The 21,494-nt window shown below is 47.3% G+C and overlaps 1 protein-coding gene across 12 annotated transcripts in view; it reads right to left on the bottom strand.

Annotated features, from left to right (window-relative positions):
- LOC144804990 (V-type proton ATPase 116 kDa subunit a 4-like) overlaps positions 1–21,494 on the bottom strand; it is a 6,844,636-nt gene that overhangs the window by 6,799,189 nt on the left and 23,953 nt on the right. The window lies entirely within an intron of this gene.

The following is a 21,494-nucleotide window of genomic DNA, read 5'->3' as shown; positions in this document are numbered from 1 at the left end:
TGTGTCAGTGGCGCCTGATATTTCCAGAATGACTGCAATAGGGACAGACATGAACAGTACATGTTGAGGAGTGACAGGCATGCAGGGAATATGCTTCACAAGCATAACTGTTTATAACTGAAGTAGCAGTGATGACACAAGCAAAAAGGTGAAAGCCGTAACATGCATTCTATAATAATGTCAGCCATGGTTTGAATGTGTATATCAATGAAAAACATGACAGAAAGCAGAGAAACCACGACAGACATCTGGCACATGCATATGTCAACGATAAACATGACATAACTATAATGTGTTTAATAGTCACAGACATGAGAAATCATTTGCAATAGTGAATGTGACTGTGCACAACAGTAATAGGTGTTACATTAATGTGAGCCTGGCACAAATGCGTCCTATACTAGCACACAGGACAAGAACGCATGGGATGTCTGGATGAGAGAAAGAAAAGGGGGGGCCAATCGGCCCCCACGCAGGCATGGCGGGGCCCGGCCCCTCCCATATCCCGGTTCCTTCGTGGTGGCTTGCCCCCCGCCCTCGCCCCGGAAGTAGTTGTGCACTTCCGGGGCGAGGGGGCGGGGCCGCGACGGCGAAGGGGTTAAGAGCCTTGGGAGCACAGGAAGCGGCCTCTTTGTGCCCGCGCTCCCAGGCTCGCTCCTCGCCCCACCGTGGGGCTGTGTAATTTTCTCCATTTTTCTTTTAGGTCTGCCTCGGAGCCGACGCGAGTTCGTGGCGGAGCGGGAGTAGCAGCACGACCGGAGCCGAAGCGAGTTCGTGGTGGAGCGGTAGTAGCTGCAAGTGACCGGAGATCGGGCGTAGTGGCGGAGGAATCCTGTGGATCCAGCGAGGCCAGGGAGAGCGCACCGCCGAGCGGCAGTTCCAGGACTCAACTGGGGAAGGACACCTAAGGGACGCTTGCGCACTGAGACACAAGGTATTTTGCGGGGCGGGCGCTGTTCGGCAGCGGCTCAGAAGCACCGGCTATTGGTAAAGATGGAAAATATAGCAATTAGAATTTATTGAGTGAGGTGAGCGCAAGACACACCGAGAATCATTGTCGCAGGCGCCGGGCTGGGTCTAAGCACCGGCAATCTAAACTGGTCTTTAGCGGGCTCTGTTTTGAGCCCTATCACAGGTGCCCTGTTTTTCCAGACTGTAGGGACAACAGGAACTTCGATGTTACGTTTTTAAAATTACGTAAGCTAAACATCCGGGCTTAGCATGGTGTGCTGCCTTAAATTGTGTTTTGCTGTTTCTGCCATTGCATCCAGATATATGATACAACAACAAGTAACATCATACCTACAAGGTTTTCAAAGGTTGTTAGCTGTAGAAGGCTCATAGGCCATGACGTCATGCCATAACTTCTCCACTAACGAGAAGTGAGCACACATACAGGCAACAAGTCCCTGTGTTTGTTTTCTTTCTTCATCTACTAGCTGGGACGGGCCCAGAGCTCAGGATGGCTCGTGTATTGATATTTAAATTATTGCTCATTCCTATGGGGGGTGCGTTGCATGGTTATCTCATGAACATCCAACTTTCTTTTCTCTTCTGAACTTTATGCATCACTGAATGCAACGGTAGGGACTGTCATTTAGGCCCCCCCCCTGCTCATCAGTTCGGAATAGCATTCTGCTGTGGAGTGTTAGTTTATTGGAATTTTAGAAACACTAACGGCAGCAAGTCCCTGGGTCTGTTTTTCTAGATGGGACGGGCCCGGAGCTCCGGATGGCTCTGGTATTGATGTTTCAATTATTGCTCATTCCTATGATGGATCCGTCACATGGTTATCTCATGAACATCCAACTCTTCTCTTCTGAACTTTATGCATTACTGAATGCAACGAGACTTAGGTGGCATTGACTTTCAGGGCTTTGCCACTCGGACCAAGAGAGTGAATCCTCCAGTGGATTTCTTATGGAAACCTAATTTTGGAATCTGAAGTGCTACCTCTGAGCGAGGAGCCCTGTTTTTGTCTGAATTACTTACAGTTGGTTTATAGTGGTACTCCTTTTCATTGAGATGCTCTGTATATGGTGCAAAATGCCTTAAACATTGATCTATCCAGATCAGGTAGCCATCGGGGTGCCTGTGGAAGTGGCGTCATTTGTTCTTGGAGCAAAGTATGTGGGAATAGTGTGAGAAGGTTGCCTGGCATATGCTGTCACATTATGCTAGTGGGCACGTCGCACCAGTCCAAACGACCCTTATTGATGGTAGGTTACGGACAACCTTATTAAGAAACTATCCTAGTGGTAGCCGTGGAGGGAAGCCTTCAGGCTAAGTCTTGGAGGAATGTAAAGCAGCTTGTTTTACCAAGGGACGGTTGTAATTTTCTGTCAAACAGACTGTCCTTTTTTCACACATAGAGCCTATGCATAAAGACGTGGGTAGAAAAGCAGGATTAAGAGGCGATGTCCTCGTCTGCAGCACAATTTTCTTTTAGTAACAATGATTGTGAAAATAGGAAGCCAATTTTACAGCCTAGCATGGTTAGGGCGGCGCTGATCCTATGCTAAAGATTTAGATGCTGCACTGGCAAACAGACTGTCCCTTTCAAACCTGGATCCTATCGCCTAAAGACGTGGGTAGAAAACCAGGAATAGGAGGCGATGTCCTGGTCTGCAGCAGAATTTTAGTAACCATGAATGTGCCGTGGCACCGCACTTCACATTGTGTATCGTCCTTAAGGAGTCACAAGGGCGCTATTGTAAGCACGGTGGACCCCATGCACTGGGTCACTGTACTGCACACTGGTTATTATTCGCTAATGAAGGTCATTCTACAGGGCACTCTCCGTAACACTAATCCAAACACACTACATGGGACACAAACTGAGGCTATGCTTAACACTTAGAGTGGAAGTGTTAATGAGTATGCATCTGGCGTCTTATCTAAAACTTAGCAAGTGATGGCAATGTAAGACTAGCACGTGTACAGCAGTTATCGCCAGAAACACTAATGGTTTGTGTTTATCTTTTCCATTTATGTATGGCCGGGTCCATGGGGGATATCTGGAGTGCTCCACATCACAACAGCTGCAACAGGTGGACAGCCCAAGGGATGCTTACGTCAGGTAGAGGATGGCAAGCAACAACGCAACTGTGATGGGCGAGCGATCAAAGACGCAGGAGGTGCCAGCACAGGGCTGATTGTTTTTGGTGTGTAAACCCTAGATTGGGCTGGCCGCAGTAATGTAGCGGGATGTTGCGTCACATAAAATGGCAGTATTTTCCTTAACAGGAAATTGTATTTCTACAGAAACGGCGCCTGCGCTCGCAGGGCCACCAGTGTCAGCATGGTATATTCATAGGTTACCAATTGGTAGGGCCAACGATAGGGATGGGGCAGTGCACAAGGGTGTGCATTGCTAGCCTTGGCAACCCCAGGAATAATAGGCCTATGCAACGCCTCATCACCCCTGGTCGGGAAGTGGGGACTTCCATAGTGAAGTGTTAGACATACACTTAACATTTCCCAGTGCGTAGTGGCCAGGTGTGGGTGGTTAGCAGACTTCACGATACGCCAGTGGGAGGTGTACACTGATAGTACCAGGATACCCCCGGTCACAGCAACTACAGGGACACCAAAGATGGGGTCTGTCCGTCCAGAGCGGGGAAGGAGAAGTACCCGATAGGCACGCCCAACACCCTCAGTCAATATCTGACAGCGGGTAACAACGATTGGGGTTTTTAATTGGGCAAAGGGGGTTCTGGTGGAAGGGATAATCGCACTAGCAAGCAAGTTAGCAAAATATAAAACCCAGACTGCAACATAGGGGGGGCTCAGTTTCCCCAGGCTGCAGGGAAAGGGGGGGGGGTGGACTCGGTGAGGGCGCGGAGTCACCCTGTGAAGAATCACTCGATAAAGAGGATCAACACTTGGATTGAGAAATTATTTCAAACACCTCAATTGCAGTATATCCCACAGGGGTGCATCAGAGAGAGACATTGTAGAATAACAGTCGGCTGATGAAGAAGAGTTGACAATTGTTGGAGGGGTTGTCTCTACTCACAGGGTGGGGGTCCAGTTCACAGAGTCAGGGAATGCCCTATGGATAGGGAACAAACTAGCAGGGGTAGAGGGGTTTTTTGATTAGGAAGATGACCTTTCAGTGTAGGCGGTTGGGGGGGGCCAGATAGTCGGTCAACTATGCTGGCCTGTGGCGGTAAGGTCATAATCGGTGAGCAGCAATTTAAGGTCCTTAGGGGGGGGGCGGTCCCATTCACGAAAGGGGCCGCCCAGCGGGAGGGGCCATTGGTCTCTCCCAGAACTTCAGGGGCAGGATATGATATCCATTACTTAGAAGGGTGCGGGGGAGGGAGTCTACGCTTTCCTCAGGCTGGTAGCCACCCCTCACAGACACTATGACGTCATCAAGGTGCGCGAGTGTACGGGCCCTCCTGTTATGGTTAAATGGAGTTCAGGGAGCGCACGTGGGTGAAACGTGCCCTGGGTTGCGCGCGCACGTGGGTGAAACGTGCCCTGGGTTGCGCATGCGCATCTCGAACGTGAGAGCGTAGCTGTAAAAGGATCTGACACCGGTTAGCGACCTTGCCGTACGACTTAAATTATTAGAATGCATTTTAATTTTCAGGATGTTAGATTCGGTTAGGAAACACGCTGTACTAGATATTTGTTAAGGTTAGCCCATCATACCATGTCAAAAATGGATGTAAATCTAATGTTCTGAAATGTGCATTTAATAATTGTCCAAATGTTTATTTTATTAAAATTGTAATTTTGTTTTTATATTTTAATAAATACGGCCAGGGGGGGCCCTGACCCCCTGACTTCCAAAGACCCACGTGTTGAATGGTTGAATTAGGTAATGCTGTCAGTGTTTTAAGGAGGGGGGTGGCCGGTAGTCCCAGACCATGTGACTGAGGCATGCGCACAGCCCCGGCGACTCATGAACTGCCCGCTCTGCAGATCACTACACGTTAGCAGGCACGCGCATTGGCGGGCAGTGCACGTGCAGCAGAGGGAGGAGCATTCCAGCATGGCATGCAAGTCGCTCCCCTATGCCCCACACAGGGTGCTCAACGTTTATCAGATTGTGACACAAGGTAACACTGTGAGGCTCCACCCCATCCAGACGGACATCCCGTGATTCAAGCTCATTGGCTGCATCTTGCCAACGAAGGCATTGGGTACATCACAGTCTGCTTCCCTATTCGCTCTTCAACAAGTACTGATCATGTTTCCGCATTCTTATTGCCATTCGAGCATCTGTCTACCCACACCCTTTCAAATCTGATAGAGCTGTTTAACTGGGCTTAGGGTGATCGCCGTCTGTGATTTGGATCTCACATCCGTTGTCCGTGATGATCCCTTTTACGGATGCCTTTTGTCCATAATTTTGGAGTTTGAAGGGAGCAGTGCTGTTACCCTGCGAGAAGCCTCTGCTCCCTGATGGGGGCACCTCGCACTCATCCTCAGAGCACAAGATCGGCCCCATCCCGCCCATTGTCACTCTGTATGCCAGCTGATGATTGTCACATACAGAATGACAATGGGCCAGTCTGGGCTGGTAAAAGCATGTGGTGACCTCCTCCTGCCTTGGTCTAGGGCAGATCATTCTGTTTTAACAGTACATACAGAAAAGTGTTGCACCTTACCAGATGGACGAAATGTACAGAATTCAATTCATGAATAGAAGACAGAAAAAGCAGTTAAAAAGAAGGGTTATCGTTCTTTCAGAGTCAGAAGCATTTTCAATATTATATGCAAAGAAGCCATGGTTGCTGCTTTTTAGGTCCAGCTACAGCGTGCGTGCACGGTCTCCAAGACTTGGTGTTATCAATAATTCAACTTTTTTCCCCGCCTGCTACTTACCACTGGTTCGCTCCAATATCTCTCTTCTTTGCTGCCTTCTGACTCGTTCATTTTGCCGATAAACGCCACTTCCTCAAGAAGCGGTTTCCTTACACTTTGTTGTTAGCTGTTGTGTGGGAGGAGCTTTTTTTAAACTTTTTTAAATTCCCGACACCGCATGTCACTGCTTCACTATTTATTTTTGTTTTTCAAAGCTCTTTCTGCACTCTTACTCCTCCTGAAGTCCTACCAGCGCGACCCAGTAGGAACGTTGAAGTCAGGCTACCCTTGCAGCCTGAACTGAGAAACATCCTGAACCACTGAAGTGGCTACATTGGTGCGGAGGTACTAGCATGGAGAAGATCTATGAAGACTCGGTCACAGAAAAACTTTAAACAAGCACTGGCATAGCCAATAGGTCTCGCCTTTGGGACTATGTAAGTGGTTAGTCATGCAGCACATTATCCAGGGTGCTGTCCCGCCATGGATTGAAGCATTATCAGGCTTATCTGCACCACTCTCGCATCTTGTGCAATAGCTCATTGGATGCCATAGAAAAGAAAATACCAACAGACTTTTTAGTTGGGAGGTCTAACTAAAACAAATTAAAAAATGGTACGATTAGGATTCCCATTGATTCCCTTCTTGTTTCAGCAGAAGGATACATTGAAGCGAGATCACAAACTCTGAGCACAAAGCAATGCTGTAATTCACTCTGTGTGCACTTGTACATTTATCACTATTGGTTGAGCCTTCTTATAAAACCTTTTGAAATAATAAAAACATTTTCATAGTGGCCCCAGATGTTAGCAGGACAGCCATGGTTAAGACCATGCCTGCTCCACAGAAGAGGCGCTGCTTCTTCCGGTGTTATTCAGAGTGGCCTGAGCTGGCGGACGGCTGGGAGCAGCAGAGGGGGTGGGGACGGGTGGCGGGGGGGGGGGGATGGGGATGGGGGTCAGTGATACAGAGCGCCCTAGCAGGCTCCCTCGGCGGAGGCAGATATATTTTTTAAGCGAACAAGCACTTGGAAAAATATTTCAAGCAATACCATGAATGACCGGAAATGTCTCTCGGCTACAGATTTTCTACACAAAACAGTGTTTGACTTATCATTATGAGGTGCTATCACTTAAAAAAAGTACACGAAATCAAGCAATGGGAATTTGGCTAATTTCACTGGCGTAGTTAGAATTTCACCCTGGCCTAATTTTACAGGAGCTGGAGTACGGTGAGAAAGGCGCATGGTGTGCAATCCAGGGTGGGGGAACTGCAGTACCCAGGAGGGAGAGGTGGTTTGACTGCTGTGTAGATGTCAGTCTTACATTGTCCTGAAAATCATCTGAATTATATGGCTGAAGAGATAGCTTGACGTCAAAAAGGATTGTGGTGCTGTTCCTCTGGTGGGGGTTAAGAAAGTCACTCGGGAATCTGGACCCACTGTGTCTCGCTAGGATCTACAGGGGAAATCCAATTGTTTGATTTTTTTTTTTTCAAAACCAGACCAATTGTTTGATTTTAATGCCCTCACACACCCTTGCAGGTGTCATGCTTCATCATCTGGGCTGCTCCTCGTTGGGTCGGCGGTGCAATACCCAACGGGCTCACCTCAAAGAGGGGCACTTTATCGGAGATCTTTTATCCAACAGCCGTATGGTGAAGTGCGGGTATGGGGCCAGAAATAGTGTAGATGTGATAGTGAGTTAAAAATGGGGCTGGGAGTACCTGAAAAAGACTTTTATTCTGGGGGTCACCTGCCTCAGTTAAAAGCAGTGTAACTGGCACTTATTGTGGTATAATGTCCCCTGTTAGTGTGTCTGTCGTTGAGAATTATTAGACGGTCAACATGTTTCTCGCGTGTGTGTCGATTGACACTTCAGGACCATAAGGAAATAAACTATCTACACAAAGTTGTATGCATGTTTATTTATTAGCTTATTGGTTCATCAGAATCACAATGAAAAAATGTCTAAGGTGCAAATGTACCTGTGATGGGCTGGATCTGCCTGTTTTAAGGAAACAAAGATTGCATACATTACAGGTATGTGCATAAATAAGCCAAATGTCAGGCAATACTTGGAAAACCTAATGGTGACTTTCAAGTGAACCAACACAATAGAAGGTACTAGGAACCGTGGTATCTAGGTGTCTATAGTGAACTATGGTGGTTATACAAGACCCTGTGGAGTATACATCAAATCAGCGGACAATTCATGTTGGACTCACCTAATGGTATCAAAAATCCAGGCATCAACAGTACCCGGCAGTCAACACATCAGGCTTGACCTCCCAGGTATGTAGAGCTATACATGGAGGGATGTTTACAATCAGACAAAAATCATAGCAGAGCTTAGCAGACTCCTTATTAGTGAAATCTTTCTGGTTAGTCGAGTGGTATGCCCCTTGCCATTGCTAAAACGAAATGTAAAAACTTTTTGTGATGATGAAACCCGTAAAGGCCTGTATATCTGTTCTAGGGACATTGTTTCGTAGCTCAAAACATCCTGTCCTTATTAATACTGCCCACAGTTTATTCAGTGCGTAGTTGTCGATACTATTGGTCTGTGTTTAGGGTTAACAGAGCTGAGTTATTGTTCTATAAGCCTTCTAAGCGAGGCTTATGACAGCATTGTTTGTAAAAAATGAGTAAATGTTGACAGTGCCATCATGTAGTTGGAAGGAAATAGTCCTGGGCTTGTGTAGTGGGAGAAAGTCCCTGTAATCACTCTGCGGTCAATTGTTAATACCGCGCTGTGTCACGCTTAGGACCCGCCGGGTTAGCAGCACAACCTATATAGAGGAGGCGGAGGGCGTCGGATTCTACCCGCTAATCCCCTGAGCGCGCCGTCTGGGCGCCGCTCGATCAATGCCCTTATCATTACAGCCAGGCGCCTACATGAGCGTGTTCCATTCTGGTTGGTATCAAGGCCATAGGCGGCCAGGAGTGTGGTGGGTAAAAGCTACTCTGTACAGCCCGTCCATCCCTTGCAAAGCCCAGATTCTGGAAAAGACAATCCACTATGTATTTTCAATTGTTACTCACGTTTTGAAGACCTGTGTGGCTCCTGGTGACCTACCCACACTGCCGAGTCCGGGAGGTGCCGGCGTGTCGGGCGGCCGCCATTAAGTAAGCTCGAGTGTCATGTGACAGGGGGCGCGTATGGTATGCCTGGTCACGTGGATGTGTAGGGTAACTCCGGCAGCCATTACAGAGTGGTGTATTCACCCCTCGTGTGCAAACAATCTCTGCTAATCTTATCGCTCATTACATCGTTGATTCATTATCAGGCACAAATGAGATGGTGAATCTACGGCAATATACAATAAGGTATGGGGTCAGATAAAATTGGATTACAATATAGCGGGAACATCAGCATCTTGTGGGTACGTAATTAATCAAAAGAGTGGTTGGCGCAGGTGTATGTTCACCATGTTCTAGGCCGTTCTGTCCTTAGCCCGAAGTTGTAATTGGTTGCAGTATTACTGTTTACGTGGAGCATAGTTACATGCTGAACCCAAAAACCCTGCCATTGGGGTGGTTCAATCATCATGTGGTGTAGTGAAGTGCAACTGGGACAGTCATGGTTGCTAATCTGTTCAAGGATTCAGTGATGCTCCCCACACATCGGCAGGGTGATGGGAGTTGGTTACCCACAGAGTGTGTCACAGTATCACACTCAGGGATTGATAGTGATCCAGGGTATTTCTTCATTCAGACCCGCGCTATCTGTGAAAGGCGATGTATCCACCTTTGTTCTTTAGTGAACAGATTGATTCTACAGGATCTGGGATTGGCTTCAAGTACTAGCTATTTAATGGAGTCCGGTGAGTGGCTTTTCTGCAGATAGTGAGCACACATTTTAGTGTTGGTTTTCTTACAGCGGAAATTGCTGCGGTGCTCTGAGATCTGTATTTTATTGGGGCGGGTTGTCATCCCCACGTAGTGGAGTTTCATGGACAGGTCAAAAGATAAATGCAGTTTGCAGTTTTGCAGTTCGTGTGTCCTCTCATTTCCCAGGTAAATGCGTTGTTCAGTGTGATGGTTTTATGCACTGTGATGAATGCACATGTACTGCACGTCCCACAGGGGTAGTGTCCCTTCACTGCCGGTAGTTGCCATAAGGTTGTTTGGTGGACAACTGCCTTTCTCTTGGGTCTAGTCTGGATCAGGATGTCCTTAATATTATTTGAGTGTTTGAATTCGAAATGAGGACGTTCAAAATCTAGGGACCCTGTATTAAGAATGTGCCAATGTCTCATCAGTACCTTTTTGAGTTTGTTTGAGGCTGGTGTGAAGGGAGCCACACATGTCATCAACTCGGTGTCAATAGGGCCCTGTGTCTTCTGTTCCAGAAGACTATCTCTGTGGTTGTTCCGCGCTCTTTTTCTAGCTAGGGAAACGCTCCTTTGGGGGTAACCTCTTGCGGAAAGATTGCTCGCTAGAGTTGCGGACTCAGATTTGTATTCCTCAATGGTGCTGCAGTTCCTCCTTACCCTGAGAAACTGCCCAAAGGGCAGATTCTCTTTCCACGCCTTGTGGTGGTGGCTACTGAAGTGAAGGAGGCTATTCCGGTCAGTACTTTTCCTGTACATGGTGGCAGGGTTGTATGACTTCACAACGCATGCTTTTACCACACATGCCATCACAACGCAGTTTTTACAACGCAAGTTGTTACAACGACTTGCGTTGTGGGGCGCTGGATAGTGGAATAGTTTAATTTTCTATTCCAACTCCAGTCCCCGTGGATAATACGGAAGGTGTTGGATAGAAAATTAAGCTATTCCCTATCCTACAGCGCCCTCCAGCGCAAGTCGTTATAATAACTTGCGTTGTAATGGTTGCGTTGTAATGGTAGTGCGGGGTAAAAGTTGTGTTGTAAAGGATGTTCCCCGGTGGCAGAGAGGGTGTTACCCTCAATCTTAATCGTGAGGTTCAGGAAGGATATGATTGTAGGGGAAGCTGTAATTGTGAACTTTAGGAAAGGATTGAGATTGTTAATCCAAACAAAGAATTCACTGTAAGACTCACTGCTGCATGCCCAGAAAATCAGGATTTCATCTATAAAGCATTTCCACAGTAAGATGTTGGTGTGGTATGGGTTAGAATTGTGGAAGATGTGTTTGCCTTCAAATGCTGCCATGTAGAGGCAGGCCACACTAGGAGCGAAGGTACTCCCTATGGAAGTACCTTGCGTTTGGTGGAAAAGCTGTCCCTTATATTCGAAGAAGTTTTCGGTGAGGGGCAGTGTGGCGCACTCCACTATGAATGCAGGTGGTGTTGGTAACTCCCAGGGTGTGGCATTCAGTAGTTCCTCAATCACCTCAAGTGTGGCCCTCTGTGGGATGTTGGGGTAGAGGGCCTCCACATCTAAGGTGATGAGGAAGTTGATCTGGTCAGTGTCTTGAAACTGGTCCAGTAGACGTAAGACGTCTGTTGTGTCCTGTATATATGATGGAATGAGCCTGACTAATGGCTGTAGAAAATGGTCGCAAAATTGCGAGAGAGGTTCCAGGAAAGAGTCTACACCTGAGACTATTGGGCGGCCTGGTACCTGTGTGACCCCCCTTGTAGATTTTTGGGAGCACATAGAAGTAGGGGGTATTCGGTTCTTTCTTGACAAGAATGGCCGCTTTCTTCTTGCTTAGCCACCCTTTGCATTCCGCTGATTCTACTAGTCCCATAATAGTTCTGGAGAGGCATTCTGTGGGGTTAGTGGGGATTGGAGTGCAGTAGTGTCTATTCTCCAATTATCTGAGACACTCTTTCTCATAATCTGTAGTTGCCATGGTGACTGTTGCCCCACCTTTGTCTGCTTGTTTTACTGTGAGGGTTGGGTCATTGGCTAGGGATTCCAGAGCTAAAATCTCCTGTTTCGAGATGTTGCTGGAATGGTGTTCTATGGTAAGAGCTCTCACGTCCTTAAGTATTGCCTGTTCGTAGGTCAGTACCTCGTTTGGGACCAACCCACTGTGTGGAGTAAAGGTAGAGGGATTATGTAGTCCTGAATCTTCCGTAGGTTCTTGGGACTTACCCTCAAAGAACGCTTTCAGGCGTATCTTACGGAAGAATTGGTGTAGTTCACCTGTCTGATGGAATTTGTAAATTTTATGTAGAGGACGAACCCTAACCCTTTCTGTAGAACTTTTGCTTCAGTGTAGTTGAGTTGGCGTGGGGATAGATTTACCACTAGATTCATCTCTTGTTGGTTTTGCTCCTGGTGTCCATCCCCCGTGCTGGGGATTCCTCCCATTGCACTCTTTTCTCCTGCTGGTTGCCTCTTTTTCGCCTGCGCCCTCTGCCACAACCTCTGCCTAAAAAAGGCTGGCTTGTGCCTTGGGGTCCAAACTGTGGCGGATATTGGGGGCCAAATTGGGGTGGGGCCTGTGGAAACATCGGGTATTGCCAAAAGGGCATCACTTGGTGATGTGATTGTGGGTACGAATTGTATCCCTGTCTCCCACCTCTCCCTATTTGTTGGTTTGGTCTGCGTTCATCTCCACTACAGTCACTATTGCTGGTGGAGCCTCTTCTCGAGGATGTAGCGCTTGAGTCTGATAGGTAACCTGTGCCCGGTGGGACATAGTCCGCTTTAAGGTAAGGGTAAACCTTCTCCTTATCAAAGCGCTTGATGTCCTTTGTAGCTTGATGATTTTTTGTTTCATCAAATACTCTTTGTGTTCTGCCAGTTCATTATTCAGTTCAGAAAGTTTGGATTTGAAACTAGGTCCAGAAAGTGTGCTTTTTAGGGCACTCTCTGCAATTTGGATACGGGCTAGTAGTTCATCAGCTAGCCTTTTAGCCATGTTCACAATCAAGATCAGTAAGTCACAGGTGCTCTTCCAGGCAATTTGCGACCATTCCATCTTGAACTGTCCATCTTCCCAGAAAATCCTGGGAACGTTTTTAACTATAAGTCCATTGGGTGAAATGTTGGCCCTGAAATATTCTGCCATGAGTGCACCGTGTAGGGTGATTCTGACCTATTCTCTTTTCATGTCAGATAAAGATTGCCAGTCAGTAGAATGGCTTCCTGTTGCAACATATGTCTCAATGCCTAGAATGGAAGGAGTCCTAAGGATTACTGCTGCTTCATCCTCTCCATAGCTTAATCCTTGGCCCTCCATGGCCAGGGAAAAGGCGTGTAGGAGGCATCCCGCAATGTATCGGAGACACGGACATAGAAACTGTCCTATAGCTTCCTAGAAGATTTTGCCCACTCCTGACTGGGTAAGGAATTGGCCCCTCACCAGATCACAAGACCAATCTCGACCAGCGCAATTCAGCACAGGCGGCGTGTTGTCACAGTGCGCTAATTTCACAGAGAACCCAGTTGAGGCGCTGCTCGGGCACGTCCTCGCAGGTGGCTAAGGGTAAAGACCCGTCTGCCTGCTGTTAGACTCAGCAGACAGGGAGACAGAGGGCCCCGGGTCTCAGACAGTCTGATTAGCTGCGACTCTGCATTCTGCCCCTTTATCTGAGTGGCACAGGCAGATCTCAGGGGCCGATGTTCGGGCAGATAGATCTGGGAGCCGAAGAAGAGGCGCGCGCGCAGAGGCCCCTGTTGTTTCAAAGAGCTAAAGCACTTCCAGCGACTGCTAATGCACTTCTTCGCCCTGGGGTTAACTCCCAACAAACACGGATGTCCTGGCATGCTGGACTGGAGGCTATTATCGTGTTAAGGGCAAACAATGGCTTTCGCGTATAAATACTCCCGATAAGTGATTGCTGGGCTGGTTTGGGAGCTAGCGGGGGTCAGCGGAAAGGGCGACAAAAACGAGCTCCACAGCTAAGAAGCTCTCATGTTCGTCAGCTTTCAAATTTGCAAAAAGCGGTTGGTGAGCACGGGCAGTCCTTTGCGCGGCTTCATCGGGTCTTGCCGTAAACAGTTGCGCCACTCCGACTGACCTAAGAGACTCTTCGACGTGTGCATTATGTATGTAGTATGATGTGTATGTAGTGCAACCTACATAGCACATCCTTAGCGGGGAAGTATCGCACAGCTAAGCGGTGGAAATTACGGTAACCTAAAAGCTGTCAGCGCTGTTCGAAAAATATAGTGCGTCCCATCTAATGAAGGAGACCGTGTAAAGCTGTAAGTGAGAGATCCAATCCTGGTGAACGGGGCCAAAAGTGGACAGGGTGGTAACAAGGAGGCACTAAAAAGCCTCCTTTTCAATCATGAGCCAGCGTTTAGCATGGAGGCCAGCGAGTGAAAAAGATAGGCGGGGCTTCAAGTCCGCCTCTGAAAGCTCCAGAATCCGTATTGAGTCAAAGAAGCCCCAGCATGGCGAGCGCAGCGCTGCTAACGCCAGGCGAGCCCTAAAAATGGGACGACAGATGGGGATCTATCGAAAGCCAGCCCCGCAAGAACACCTCTCAAAGCTCTTGTCCTGCTTAAGAGTTAACCTTCTAGGCCCTGCCATTTTCAAGTTTTCAAGGATGATGTGTTCTACACCTAAGATGGACGCTGCGCTCTAGCAGTATGTTAATCAATGTTCTGGATTCCAGGCGCCATGTTGTCGTGGAATCTTTGCCATTGTAAATACCAGTTTTTTACAGCACTCTTTAAAACATTTAGAAAATATGCAACTGTTGTTAAAATGTAATAGCTGTAGAGAAACAAACTCATTGTGAATCGTTTTAACAATGGTAAATTTAAAAGTTAAAACATGAAAATATTTTTTGTTAAATGTTTTTTAAATAACCTTATCATACATAAATATTCAAACATTTGTGCTACCAAATCAATCCACAAAACGATGGATTTAGGCCCAGATCCTTGTACTGGTGTGAATGTATGACATTGTTCTACATTCTGTCCATCAACTGTGTTTTTTGCAATTTTCACCCCGAGTGGGCTGGGTATGCTCAGACGTGAGTCCCAGGCTCTCCACACCACTGGAGTCAAGCTATCCAGGCTGAATGAAGGCTGATAGCCAGAAACCGGTCCTTGGATGCTTGATTCCGGTCTGGGAAAGACAGGGCTTGGTAGTTCAGACTGGGCTGTTCCCATGAGGCACAGGGTCAGAGCTGATTTGCATATAGCCAGTGTCTAACCCAGGGTGGTGTGGAGTGCAAAAAAACGATGGATTTAGGCCCAGATCCTTGTACTGGGGTGAATGTATGACATTGTTCTACATTCTGTCCATCAACTGTGTTTTTTGCAATTTTCACCCCGAGTGGGCTGGGTATGCTCAGATGTGAGTCCCAGGCTCTACACACCACTGGAGTCAAGCTATCCAGGCTGAATGAAGGCTGATAGCCAGAAACCGGTCCTTGGATGCTTGATTCCGGTCTGGGAAAGACATGGCTTGGTAGTTCGGACTGGACTGTTCCCATGAGGCACAGGGTCAGAGCTGATTTGCATATAGCCAGTGTCTAACCCAGGGTGGTGTGGAGTGCAAAAAAACTATGGATTTAGGCCCAGATCCTTGTACTGGGGTGAATGTATGACATTGTTCTACATTCTGTCCATCAACTGTGTTTTTTACCAAATCAATCCAGAAACATTCCGAGATGGCTAAAAGATATTTGTGATAGCGTGAACGTGTGCCTGGGTTGAAGGTAGGTGCTTAAGATGGTGAATGATCACAGTTGCTATGGAGACGCATACAATGATCCATGTAGTAGAGTTCCACTGCCAGTCTGGGAAAAGTCGGACCGCAGCTCGATTCACAGTAATTCAAAGAGGACCTTTGACCTTTTACCTTTCCGACTCCCTCTTTCCTGTACACATGGTCCCTTATAAGTGGACTGCGGTGACTGGAGCAGATACTAGAATGTAGGAAAATGTTGGCTCGTTTTTTTGTAGTTTTATATTGCGCAAACTCGAGCACTGTCATCACCGCCCTACTATTCTGCTTTCCACAACAGGTTTTGGTGTGCTCCTCTTTCACAGAAGAGACAGCACCAAGCTTGCGCCTTCCATATTAAAATCCATATGTTCCATAGTATAGATCTTGGATTTTCAAGTTGTGCGAGGGGCCTTTAATTGCTGTGGTGATGTCTGGCTAGAGGTGGTCTTCCTCTCAGCCGTTTTGTGTGACTGCAGTTTAAAGGGGTTCAATGGCTACCTTATACCATTTCCCTATCCCCTTTTCCTGTACACATGCTCCCTAGAGTGTGGACTGCGGTGATTGGCGTGGTACTTGAAACGTAGGAAATGTAAGCTCGTTTTTAAAAAAAATGTTTGCCGTTTTATATAGCGCAAACTCGACCCGAAGGTATCAGTGCGCTTTACATAAGCACCTGTTGCATTACAGATGGACACATACCCCACAGCTTGGGCTCCCTGCACAGTGATGTAATCTAATTTTTGGCTGCACGAGAGGGCTCTCGTTATGTAATCATAATGCTTTCGGAGAAATAGTGGCTACAGTTACCACAGAGAAAAATAAAGTCTGTCTTCTGAGTAAGTGCCCCACGCGCCAAATAAAGGGCATATTTCCTGCAATAACTGCCTGGTAGATACTGTTGTCAAATGTGTACTACTGCTCAGTGGCGTAATGAGGCTTGAGGGGGCACTCCTCTAAAGTACATGGAGGGGTGCCCTCTGGGCTCACTCAGGAGCTCTCAGGCCAAGTTACTATGATAAGGGGGCCCTGTGGAGCTCGGGCCCCCCGCTCTGCAGTGGCTGCGCGGGCCTTTGTTACGGCACTTCTACTGCTTCCTTCCATCAAGGCACAGATTCCAATCCGGACCCATTACTATTGCTTGCCATAACACGGAGGTAAGTTCCTATTTTCCACACCAAGTTAGTTACTTTACTTTCGGAGCATGTCCCGTACATTACACTGGCGAGGACAAAAACAGGCTGAGGACTGTCTCATTGTTGAACATCATGGAGAGATGCCAAAACAGTCATAGGGAACCTGCCTTCAACTTTACATGACTATGAACTTATGTGCAGAGTATTGTAGCTGCTGACCAAAAGGTCTGCATCTGCCCGTAAAAAAATCAGTTCCCACAGCTATGGCTCTATTCTGTGGTGTGGTCTCTTCTCAAAAAAGGTGTTTGGTGAACTGGTGGCCTTGAGGAATCTTTCTTTAGTAGTCCGCTTTACTTTCCTCCTGTTTCGAAAGCAGTGTTTGCTGTCATTTCGGAACTAATAGAGGTAGATGATGTTCAGTTCTATTGGTTATGCTGTTTTTATTAAATTGCTGAAACACAGCTGTGTTCACAAGCACAGAAAGACAAAACCTCATACGTCTGCCAAACACACAGGAAATTGTAGCAAACCCCTACAAGCAAGGAAACATTAAACCACGTCTACCGCTGAGTCTGCTGTCTGAGCTGTTGGTATATGCACTCTACTCTGCTTTACAGTAGACAGAAACAAGCATTTACACTGCAATAGGTCTTGCCTTTGCGAGAGTTTGAGCTATTGGCATTGTAAATGACAATGCATTTTATTTCTGTGTTTTCAAAACCTGCAAGCGGTGTGTAAACACGCACTTAGCACTTATAGTCCATGCTTAGGAGAAGCAAGGTTGGCAATAAAAGAGGTGCAGAAGTACAAAGTCTGTGTTTACAGACCGCTTGAAGGTTTTCAAAACACATTCAACAAGCATTTACAATGCAATGGTTTCGCCTTTGGAAAAGTTAGAGCTATTGGCACTACCACTGGGAACCTAAATGCAGCTCGTAAAATTCATTTAACAAAACTAATAACAACATCGTATTCATCGTTTTTCACACCAAGCAGACGTAATAATGTATTACTAGTTGAGACCGCATTACACAAAATATGCATAACATGATCACCCACTGGTGATGGTTCTGTATACAAATAAATAAATATGTAATACAGTCCTGCACTCCACTGACTTGAAAGAGGGTGAGTTTTGCTTTAATCTTACAGCACTAGGGGTGATCGAAGCCGGTGTGAGTATTTTTGAAGTTCCCTCACACGACGGCCCCTGTTTACGAGTTCTCTTCAAATACACATCTGTGGACCCAATATCTGCTTTGTATGCAAAATATGTGCTCTGGGATTTATTGTAAAGTTTTATCTTTTTATGTTTCTTCACTGTTTTCCGTGTTATTGTTCCTTATCGCTTGGCGCGTTGAAGCTGGTTTCCTGGCATCGCTGCGCTTCATTTTATCGGGAGTAATGTGATAATATGATTTATATTGTTACAAGAACAATATTGATTCACTAGCTGAGAGAATGTGAAAACATATACAGAAACAAACCATTCACTGGCTGGGAAGCATAGTTTCACCAGTGCTTAATTTGTGAAAGGATGAGTGCCGGCGCCGAAAGCTCTGCTTAGAAGCCCGCAGCAGGTTGCAGTTAAATGTCAGCGTGCCGAGTACCAAAGCCGTATCTTCCCTTTTCTCTCTCTCTTGCAGGTCGCTGCTGTCTCTCTCTTTCGGAGAGTTATCAGTCTTTCTCCAACTGTCTTCCCCATTTCTTGTTCCTGGGAAAATGTCTGCTGAGAAAGAATAAGTCCGGTCCTCCAAAACATGAGTGCGGGTGGCCACCACCGGCTCAAATTAACACAGCACCTGCTCTACATGGCAAATGAATTGTTGATTCCATTCTGTTTTTCGATGAAGTGGGACAATGGAGTTGGAGGCGAGGCGAATGGTGACTCCGGAACACAACTGGCCTGTGCAAATAATCGAAACCCACCCCCTCCTGCGCCCCACAGTCCCTACTAAGCCATTCAATACCACTAGCATGCAGTACTTGGATTGGTGGATTTTTTTTGGAATACACAAGGCATCAAAGGGGGACAAGAAAAAATTAAAGGCATTGATCAGCGAGTGAAAGGACGCAGCCTATGGCACACCAAGAAAGCACTAGATTAGGCTCCAGGACGGACAGCCTTCCGTGGAGCTCTGGTTCCGAGGAGCTCTGGTTCTGTAGAACTCTGGTTCCGTGGAGCTCTGGATCCGTGGAGTTGGGATCCGTGGAGCTTCTGGCTCCGGCTACAAAGGCCAGGAATGGCGGCTTCATGTGAGAGAGGGGCAGAACCAAGATCAGGTAGGCTGACAGAGGCCAGGACACCGGATGGACTGTTTTCACACTAATGTCTGCCTCACCCATCTCTAAACACGTTCAGAGGTGGTACCCCGACCTTCTGTTGCCAAGATGAACCCCAAAATGGTGCTGCGGGTCTCTGCACTGAGCCTGATAAGGAACAGATGATGCTGTGAGCCTGATCGGAAGGCCGGATTGTAGTTGAATCGAGACTTGACAATATCAGGTGATTTGTTAACATAGCAGTATTTATCATTGATAGCCCATTCATGACTGAGGAAGTCCTAGACTTTTATCCAACTGCAGAAGTCTAGGGCTCAGGCATGCATTCTTCGTTTAACTTCATCTCTTCTCTGTTTGGTTCGCTAGCAAAACCCTGCTCCAAAGGCATCTCGCGTCTTGACATATGAAATGATGACGCAGAGATAGCCAAGGCCATATTGCTGTCCAGGCATTCTGTAATGCTCAAGTCCTACTCCCAACTTTGGGACTCATGGTGGTTGTGTGTGGTCCTTGCTCCATTCCTCCTCTGATCCATGAGGGAGCTAAAATTTAGCAGAGAATTTTGTTTTATAACTTTCTTGAGGATCCAATTGGGAGCTATTTAAACCAACTACCGGCTATTCTCCAATTTACAATACCGCAACAAACTAATGGAAAAGGAAGCCACAAGATAATTCAAACAGCACTTGGAAATGAACCACCTTCCGCACACCCATCATTCTGGCGTCATGACAGCCAAGCACTCAAGAACCATCATAGCCAAAATGAGAGATCTCCTACTGCTACGGGATGATCTGAGGCACTCTGCTCCCACGCTTCCTGGCCTTCCATCAGACTATGATACAGCAGATCACGACTCCCTTCTTTGTAAGCCCTAAAAACTGCACTGCTGTGGAGGGCTGCATTGAAATGCACCCAGATCGTACCGAAGGCAAGATGGCATCAGTGTGATTGGGGCTTGAGGTGGCACTTTGCTGGTCCCGACCTCTGCTGCTCTGCCTGCCGGTGTTCGACTCTACACTTGTTGCTATGTGGTTTGGAGGCATGGAGGCATTGAAAAGAGCTTAATAAACTTAAAAGACGAGCTTTGTGAGATATTATGAAAGTTTAAGTAGACGCTCGAGTTACAGCCGTACAGCCGCACTGCCGTGCAGCCGTATAAACAACAGACGGATGTTGTACAGAGATGTACAGAGATGCTGCTCGGAGATTAGATGAGATGAGAGGTGAAGCTGAGATGCCGATGCCGATATTTGACCAGCGGAGGTGCTTATATGCTCTAGGAAACACGGTATTTTACATACCTGTGCAACGTGACGAAATCGGAGAAGAGGAGAAAACGAACCTGAAGAGGAGAAAATGAACTTGACAACACGGGAAAAAGTTGCTGATCGGCGCCCGAACTCCCCCCCCACCCACCCCACAAGAAAAAGACATGCCCGGACAACGGTTGAGCAAGCAAGCCTAAAAAACTTGGGGAGCTGACCTGTTCGTGCTTTTTCGTGACGGCCATCCGGTCACAGTCTGTCTGCCCGCATCGGTCTGCTGTGGCCTGCCTCAGCCTACACCAGCCACCAGCCTTCATCGGCCCAGCCGGCCGGCGGCCCAGCAGACGTGCAGGCCCCCGAGAGGACGGCGGGTAGAAGAGGTGGGCAGCGTGTGCTTCTGCAGGCGGGGGTGGGGGCGGCAGGAGACCGCGGGTAGAACCGCTCAGCCATCTGCGAAAGAACACGTTTCAAGACCGTCTAACACAATTCAACAGTTTGCATTGTTTGCTGTGTACCGCGTAAACTCCTACTTTGAGACGCTAATTTTTTTATCACTTCTTGAAAAGACCGGTGGACTGTGGGATGCGTGTTGCCTTTACTACAGTTCGTAGTTGCAGGGAATACCCCCAGCTCGAGTTCTCACAATTTAAAAAAACTTCACAAACAAGTCAGGTCCCGGGCCGGCCAGCCAATCACAGCGCGGCCCGGGGAATGACATCACGGGGGTGTCCCGGCCGGCAGCCAATGACAGCGCGGCCCAGGACAAAGGGGCGGGACTTAAAAAAAGACAGAGAAACGCCCCCGAATCGCGTTTTCACGGGAAAGCGTGATTGACAGCCTCTGTCTCCCAATGGCTAGCCTCCATTTATGGAGCTAGCCAATGGGAGACAGAGGCGGGACCAAAGCCCCATATGTAGGATCATGAGATTTCGCCCTGGGCGGAGCAACTGCTACGCAGTTGCAACGCTAGGGCAAAACCTAAAAATAGGCATTGTCATTTACAATGCCAATAGCTCAAACTCTCACAAATGCGAGACCTATTGCATTGCAAATGCTTGTTTATTTAATGGAACTAACAACCATTGGCAAAACCAATAATACTGTCTTGTAGTAGGTATAATGTTACTTATTGTATTATATATCTGGATGCAATAACAGAAGTAGCAGAATACCAGTCAGGGAGCACACTATGCTAAGCACAGATATTTAGCTTATGTTTTTAAAGCCACACCCTTAATTACATAGGACATGCCCTTTGGAGAGACCCCCACGTTTTTAAACCCACTTAAAGCCCTAGAAACAACATCATGTCACAGTCACCTCACAAGCCCTGGCACTGTGCATCTTGCAAGACTCATGACTTCAAAGTTTTCAGATTACCTATGTGCAAGGGCATAGTGAACCCTCCCTCACC

The sequence above is a fragment of the Lissotriton helveticus genome, chromosome 1_1, assembly GCF_964261635.1.
Source record: "Lissotriton helveticus chromosome 1_1, aLisHel1.1, whole genome shotgun sequence".
NCBI lineage: Eukaryota > Metazoa > Chordata > Amphibia > Caudata > Salamandridae > Lissotriton > Lissotriton helveticus.
This window is presented reverse-complemented; position numbering and strand designations above follow the sequence as displayed.